The sequence below is a fragment of the Artibeus jamaicensis genome, unplaced genomic scaffold (genome assembly GCF_021234435.1).
Source record: "Artibeus jamaicensis isolate MK-2021 breed Jamaican fruit bat unplaced genomic scaffold, CSHL_Jam_final contig_233, whole genome shotgun sequence".
Classification (NCBI taxonomy): Eukaryota; Metazoa; Chordata; class Mammalia; order Chiroptera; family Phyllostomidae; genus Artibeus; species Artibeus jamaicensis.
Genome location: NW_026521486.1, coordinates 37,093,166 through 37,101,955, shown reverse-complemented (window position 1 = coordinate 37,101,955; position 8,790 = coordinate 37,093,166). Strand labels below are relative to the sequence as shown.

The 8,790-nt window shown below is 34.2% G+C and overlaps 1 non-coding gene across 1 annotated transcript; it reads right to left on the bottom strand.

The window, feature by feature from the left end:
* Positions 1 to 8,449: 8,449 nt before the first annotated feature.
* Positions 8,450 to 8,557, bottom strand: LOC119049068 (U6 spliceosomal RNA). The gene has a single exon (XR_005082441.2). It is a non-coding gene; the product is annotated as a U6 spliceosomal RNA (small nuclear RNA).
* Positions 8,558 to 8,790: the final 233 nt, after the last annotated feature.

Sequence of the window (8,790 nt, the reverse complement as noted above, 5' to 3'; positions counted from 1 at the left end):
TGGTATCTCATTGTGGTTTGAATTTGCAGTTCTCTAATGATTAGTGACATGGAGCATGTTTTCATATGTCTATTGGCCATCTGTGTGTCCTCTTTGGAGCATCTTTTTACATGTCTATTGGGCATCTGGAGAAATGTCTCTTCAGGTCCTTTGCCAATTTCTCAACTGAGTTGGGATGTTTTTTGGTGTTGAGTTTTGTAAGTTTTAAATAAATTTTGAATATTAACCCCTTATCAGATGTATAGGTGAATATGTTCCCTCATTCTGTGGGTTATGTTTTTTATTTTGCTGATGATTTCCTTTGCTGTGCAAACCCTTTTTAGTTTGCTGTAGTCTCATTTGTTTATTTTTCCTTTTGTTTTCCTTGCCTGGGGGGATATAACTGATAAAATAGTGCTACGAACAATGTCCAAGATTTTTTGGCCTATGCTTTCTTCTAAGATTTTTATAGTTTCAGATCTAACATTTAAAAATTTGGTCCATTTTGAATTTAATCTTGTATGTTGTATAAGACTGTGGTTTAGTTTCATTTTTCTGCAAGTATCTGTCCAATTTTCCCAATACCACTTATTGAATTGATTATCTTTAGTCCATTGTATGTGCTTGTGTCCTGTCAAATATTAATTGACTATAAAGGTGTGGGTTTATTTCTGGGCTTTTTATTTTGTTATATTGATTTATGTGTCTGTTTTTATGACAGTTCTATACTGTTTGATTACTATGGCCTAACAGTATAGTTTGATATGAAGTAGCGTGATTCCTCCAACTGTGTCATAATTGTGTCAACTATTTTGTCATAGTTCTGTAAAATACATCATTGGAATCTTGATAGGAATTACACTGAATCTATAGATTGCTTTGGGTAATTTGGGACATTTTGATGATATTAATTCTTCCTATCCATGAACATGGTAGTGCTTCCACCTATCTTTATCTTCTTCTATTTCTTCATTGTCTTATAATTTTCAAGTACAAGTCTTTCATATCCTTGGTTAGGTTTATTCCTAGGTATTTAGTCTTTGTATAGCAATTATGGATGGGATTGTTTTCCTAATTTCCCTGTTAGTTCATTATTGGCATATAAAAATGCAACTGATTTCTGGATATTAATTTTGTATCCTGGTACTTTGCTGAATTCCTTTATCAGTGCTAGTAGTTTTTTAATGGAATCTTTGGGGTTCTCTATGTACACTATCATGTCATGTACAAAATGACATTTTTATTTCTTCCTTCCCAATTTCGATGTTTTATTTCTTCATCTTGTCTGATTGCTGTGGCTAGGACTTCCAGCACTATATTGAATAACGGAGTAAGAGTGGACATCTGTGTCTTTCCTGATCTTAATGGGAATGCTTGTAGATTTTGCCCATTGAGTATGATGTTGGCAGTGGGTTTCTCATACATTGCCTTTATTGTATTTAGATATGTTCCCTCCATTCCCACTTTGCTGAGAGTTTTTATCATAAATGGGTGCTGGATTTTATCAAATGCTTTTTGGCATCTACTGATATGATCGTGTGGTTTTTATCCCTCATTTTGTTTATGCAGTGAGTCACATTTATTGATTTGCAAATGTTGTACCAACCTTGCATTCCCAGAATAAATCCTTCTTTGTCATGGTGAGTGATCTTTTTGATGCATTAGTGTATTCGATTTGCTAATATTTTGTTGAGGATTTATGCTGTCTTGATATCTGATGTCTGGGAGTGCAAATCCTCTCACCTGGTTTTCCTTCAAATAGCCCTCAGGAAGCCTTGGCTTCCATAATCTTTTGATATAAACTTTAGAATTAGTTTTATAGGGTCCACCAAAGTTATCCAAAACCCACTCCTAAACTTCAGGATTTGAGTGGGGAAGTTGTGTTAAATTTTAAAAATCATACTGGGGAGAATCGACAACTTAACAATATTAATTCTTCTATCCCATAAGCATGATATATCCATCTATTTATTTACTTAGGTTTTCTTTCTTATGCAATATATTTAATAAATTTCTGTGTGGCAGTTGTACAAGGCTTTCTTTATAATTATTCCTAGAAATTTTGTAATTTGATACTACTGAAAAAGACATCTTTAAAAATTCAACTTCCCTTTTTGTTAGTTACAATGAAACACAATGCAATTGGTATTTTGCATTTTTATTTTTATTTAGCAATTTTATAAAGTTACTTGTTATTTTGATTTTTCTATATCAGATATCTGTAAATGTTAAGAATTTGGTTTCTTCCTTTTTAATACCTCTTACTTATTTTTCCTACAGAACTTATATTTCTAGCACTTGCATTATGGTTTTGAGTAAAAGTGACATTAATGGCATCTTATTCTTCCTTCTGGCCTCAAAGGGAAAGCTTTCAAAATTTATTACCTTAAAGTCAGATATCTGCTGAAGTTTTGTTTCATGGATATAGGCCCTTCATTATATTAAGAAAGCTTCTTTACATTCACAGTTCACTAGACTTTTTATAATTATAAATAGAAATAAAATCATTTCAAATGTTTTTTTCTGCAAATATTGAGGTAACCATATCATTTTTCTCCATGATTTTCTTAATGTGGTGAAGTCAGTTATTATACTAACTGACTTGCTAATGTTACACCAACTTTGCTCTTCTGGTCTAAACCCAAATTGGGCATGTGATGTATTGAATATTAACTTCGGCATGCCTTGCTACTACAGTGTTTAAGAGTATCACTTCTATGTTCATGAGTTAGATGCATCTGTAATTCCACCCCTTCCATGATTTCTTTCAACTCCTATTATCAAGGTTATACTGGCCTTATAAAATAAGAATGGGAAGCTATCCCACTATATTTTTTAAGTGTTTGTGTAAAAATGGCATTATTCCTTTCTGACTCTTTGCTAAAATTCACTGCTAACTTCTCTCTACTTGGAGTTTTTTGGGGGGTGAAGATATTTCTTTACATAGTTTTCTTGTTTAATAATTATAGTATTGTTTACATTTTTATTCCTTCTATCATCTTTGGTAGTTATATACTTTTAAGTAAGTTTTTCTTAAAACTTACTTAAGAAAACTTACATGAACTTACTTAAGTTCATGTAATTGCAAGCTTATTTCTTTTACTTTGTTCATGACTATAATGACCATACAATTTATAATCGTACTGGGACACTCTTGAGAGTGAGAGAGGTACTACAAATAAATGAAGCTGTGTAATTTCAGAAGTGTTTATTTATAGGCCTAAGATTGATTTTGTTACTTCAGTACACTTATAAAATGGTTTTATTGAAAGTTTATTATTGAGAAAAGCTTTTCTATAAGATATAATAGCATAGCATGTCTATTTTTATTAACACAGAAGTATAGAATAACCATACTTCTAAAATGACCTAAAATATATGTCATTAGTAAATCTTCATGTTACTCAATATGTTTTTGGCTGTATTTGTCACTAATTTTACTGGATCACTGATACTTCCTGAAGAATATATTTTCCAATATTATCATATTTAAAAATTTTTATATACAGTAATACTTTGCTTAATGATGGGGACATGTTGTGAGAAATGTATTGTTAGGTGATTTTGTTGTGTGAACATCACAGAGTGCACTCACACACACCTAGATGGTCTAGCCCACTACATGCCTAGGCTACAGGGTATAGCCCAGTGCTCCCAGGCTGCCAGCCTGCAGTTATTACAATACTGAATACTGTAGGAAATTTTAACATAATGATAAATGTTTGTTTATCCCAACATAGAAAAGTTATAATAAAATTACAACATAAGAGATACAAAATGATACTCTTGTATAGGGCATTTATCACCAGTGGAGCTTGCAGAACTCTGTCTGGGTGCATTAGTGGGTGAGCAGTGACTGAGTGTGAAGGCCAAGGGCATTGCTGTGCCTTACTGTGTAGTATATAAACACAGTCCTACATGCCATCCCCCTGCTTCCTTCCCAAAGGGTCCAAAATAGAACATAGAAGTTGTCAGTGCTACTCCATAAACAGGAATGTGGGTTGGACTGACTGGCAATATCGAGGAGAAACCAGCCACAGAAGGTGTAGATCACCGTAATAGTGACTGTTGGCAGGGATTGAAGAGTGGCCTGAGGATCAATAGAATAAGAAATCAAGATGGAGAGATAAAGGAACATAGGGGATTGTCATGACAATGTGGTTTTGGCTATTGCATGCTGTAGCACTAGGAACTCTGTTCATTCGTTTGTTTTAAGAAAGAAGGTGTTTTACATGGAGGATTCAATATTTTGACTTTGGAATTTTTTTTTCCCATTGACCCTGTCTGGCACAAAGGGCTTTCTACATCACTAAACTGATGAAAGAAATAAAACGTATCTGTGCTTTACACCATTAGAACCAGAAAATATTTCCAAAGGACAGGGATAGGCTTCACTCTACCACAAAGAGCTTTTATTAAAGTGACAGTGGCACAATACTTACTAAGGAATCTCCGGAGGACCTTTGCCATATAAGGATCATGGGTCCTGAACAAAACATGCACAACGATGTCCTCTGAAGACCACCAGGCTAGATCTGGGAGGGCTGCAGCACCTTCTGAACATATTCCACTGGAGAGACAGGCTCCTCTGTGTTGAAATAAATCAATGGCTGACTTACTGAGATGTAATCTGTGCACTCAAAATTGAGGTGCTGTAACTGAGAGGGAATCTATTCCTGAGCCGCACAGATACCGCTCCTATCGGAAACAAAATTCCTCTTGAACCACATATTGTTCCATTTCTTACAGGAAATTCAGCTCCATTATAATCTTAAGGGACCACCACTGTACATGTGGTTCATCATTGAACAAATCATTGTTATGTGGGTCATGATTATAATTGGCTGCAGTGTTTTCAAAGTGGGGTTTTATCTTTCTAAATTTGAAATGGTTGACAATCTCAACTGACTTTTCTCTGTAGATCAAAATATTTTTCATTGAGAGCATGCCACAGGTGTTGAGGTACCTCAAAGCTCATAGTAGTTTCCTGGAATAAATTTTATTATTTATTTCATAATGAAATTTATAAATATTTTAGTCCAAATATTTTCACAGGTTGTGTCTTTTTGCTTCAATTCAGAGTACATTTCTTTGAAAAATATTTTTGCAAGGCAAAATTCATCAAACAAGTTGTCTATGGTTATGATCCTTTTGAGAATTCACTAAATTTATATGCTGTAAGATTGTGGGGCTTTTCAATTTTATTGCACTCCAGTTCAGAATATAAATTTATCCAATTAGAAAGGGGAGCTCCATCAAAAGATTTTTTATGACAAGCTCAAATATTACAAATCTCAATTATAGTGTTTTAATGTTAAATCTTGGACACCATTTGAATTTTCATATCTTATTTCTCTAGTTCTTCCTTATTTTTAAAGTGGCATATTTATATTTCTGAAGGCTTTGTTACTTAATTGCAATTGGTAACTACAAGAGTTGAAGTTTTATGTTCCATTAGTTGAATATTTTCATTAAAGATTTCCAACTGATTTTGGGAAAAATGAAACTGGATCTTAGTGGTCTTGTTTATAAAGAACTTCAAAAGTATTGTAGGACATTGAGGTTGAATTATTAAGGAGTTTTTGAAAGCTTTGAATATGTCTAAAGGCTGATGGTGGATGGCAAAGACAGAACATGCTTTCTGCTACATTACTTTAATAATAAGTTTGTCAGAATTTTTTGTAGTTCATTCTCAAAATTTAATCTGTAAGTACTGAAAGCAAGCACTTTTAGTTAGAATATAGTATCTTATTTAGATATAATTATGAATTATGTGTGTACCACAGCCAGTGATTAAGTAAGACTCAAGTTTGAAGTTTAACAAGATAATTGCCTTATATTGGTGTCATGCTTTACCAAAACTTGTATTTATTATTAAAACCCTAAATAATTTTGTCTTCCTTGTTGAATTTCTGAACACAGTTTACAAAAGTATTCACAAAAATGAGCTATTTTGACTTTTCAACAGAACAAACTCCTACACATTTGATCTGTGAAAGCAAGAAAGCATGACTGGATTAACTGATTTTCTGTTTGTAGCATCTGATGACACTGGATGAAACCAGTGTTCACATGCTTAAGGAGTTAGTGAACTAATGGAACCAATATGTTCATAGCTGTCACTTCACTTTTCAGACGTCCACAAGAAGCCTTATATTAACAAATGAGTGAAATTAGCCCTGATTGGTGCAGCTCAGTGGATTGAGCTCGAGCCTGTGAACCAAAGGGTTGCTGGTTCTATTCCCAGTCAGGGCACGTGCCTGGGTTGCAGGCCAGTTCCCCGCAGGGGACGCATGAGAGGCAACCATACATTGATATTTCTCTCCCTCTCTCCTTACCTTCCCCTCTAAAGATAAATAAATAAAATCTAAAATAAAACCAATCAGAAAGAATAATCTTTAAAAAAACAAATGAATGAAATTTAGAGTCATTTGATCCAGATGAAAAGCCATCTTCACAGAATGATAGGTAAATACACCTTCTGCAGCTGCTTTTGTTGGTTGTCAGCTTCAAGAATAGTCTTCTCAAAATGACTATTAATTTCAAAATAGAATGCTAATACCTTAGCTAGCAGACTTGTATCTTCTGTCTTTTCTGTGTGTGCAGTCAGAAATGGCACTGTAACCGCCCTGATGACTGGTGAATGTAAGCTCTACATTTTGTGTAAGTAATGTTTATGAGTAACATGTTTGAGAAACTAAAATTCAGTACCAAATTCAGTATATTTTTACCAAATATGTATTTTGAATGTAAAAGCATTTAACATAAAATAAAAAAAGCATTACCTAAGAGTAAAAAAGAAATATTTAGTTTTAGATTTTACTCCACTTAATAAATGACAAGAGCATTTTAGCAAGAGAGTTAAGAATTCTCAAGTCTATACACTTTATAGCTGGACCACACAGCTGTTTTCCCACACAAATTTCTCATTTGAACTGTAATTTTTCATTTTTCGTGCAGACTCAGCTCCTGGCAGCCTGGATGGTTGGTGCATCTCATAGGCTGCAGCATGAGTCATGGTCGAACTTACTAGAACACTGAGTAGTGCTGAATAGTCTCCCACCAGAACCCAGAGTCCAGCTGGTTCTGCCCCTCCTGCCAAGTGCATCTCATTTAATCAGTCAGGGACTTGCCAGTTGCTGTGAAGGGAGGTGTTATTCTGTATCTGTTTAGGGTTAGCCAGAGTGGGAGGGCATTCTCTACTGTCTTCAGTTCAATAGTGAGAACTTTGCTTGCCAAACATACATCTCAAATACTACTAGTTAAGCCATGATGAAGGTGAAAGCACAAAAAGGGCACCTAACCCAACCCATCCTGGGTGGTTTTACTGCAACTATAAAAACACTACTTTGTTACAAAAGGAAAACTCAGGTGAAATGGGAAGAAGCAGTTGGGATTGCAGGGCATAAGGTGTAAACTGGGAAATACAATAATACTCTTTGATAAATTCTGTCTCCCTTTGTTTCTTCCTTCATTCCTTTCCTCTCCTGCTGTTCCTCCTTCTCCTGTTTCTGAAAAAAAAAATCCAAGCATTCACCAAGCTAGAGAGACTGGTGGGATGAACTCTAATGTACTTCTCTTACAGCTTCAAAAACTCTGAACACCTGGCCAATTTATTTCATCTACAGTCTTCCCACTACCCCGTTCCCTTGGGTTATTTTAAAGTAAATCTCAAACACCATTTCATTTCAGCTGGTGAGTCAGATGTTTGCAGGAGCTTCAGTAGTGCTACCTCCTCCTTCGCATTTTTGGTATTGGTTATATTGGTTATTCGTGTTTACACTCTTCTTTTCCTGATAGTGGTGCCCATCATTTATTTATTTTATTAGACTTTTCAATGAACTAACTTGCTTCTTTATTGATCTTCTCTATTATATGTTTGCTATTTCACCACATTCTCTTATTTTTATTTTCTTCCACTTTTTTTGTTCAACTGGATGTTCTTTTTCTGACTTCTGAAGCTGTGTGTTAGCTCATTGATTCTCAAGCTTTCTTTCTCTTTTTTAAAAAACAAATATCAACATTATACATGTCTAACTATGGCTTTGGAGTTTCACAAATTTTGATGTACAGTTTAAGTCAGATCAAAATATTTCCAAATTTTTATTTTATTTTTTTAGTCAAGTTCTGAAATGCTTTATTTTTACATCCAGTTAGATTAAAATATTTTCTAGTATTCACTCGTATTTCTTCTGCACATGGATTATTTAGAACTAAATCTCTTAATTTTCAATAATAGGAGGATTTTCCAGTCATCTTTTTTACAATTGGTTCATAGCTTAATTGCAATGTAGTGAGGAATTATATCCTGTATACTTTAAATTTTTGAAATTGGTTGTTATTTGTTTTGTCTCCCTTCTAACAAACAATTTTTATTAATATCCCATGCATGACCTAAGCTTTTTATCATAAAGAAATATCCTTATCTTTTATAATACTCTTTTTCTTAAAGTGTCCTTTGTCAGATATTAAATAAATGTGTCTGATATACCATCTTTCTTCTGCATGTTATCTTTGCTCAGGGGCCATGCTAATCTCTGTATTGTTCCAATTTTAGTGTATGGGCACCGAAGTGAGCACCCATCTTTCTTTTGGTTAGGAGCCAGTAAGTAGCAGTTATATTCCACACCTGTGATTTTTTTGGGCTGTGCAGGCTTAAAAATTACAAACCCATGAAGAATCTGGACCTGATAAGAAAAGTTGGAGATGTCACATTATAGCTTTTGTCACAATTCTTAAGTGCATCTACAACACCTAGAAAACAGGAGAAACATGGATTTCTTGGCTTTGTTTAGACCAGGCTTGTAAGTG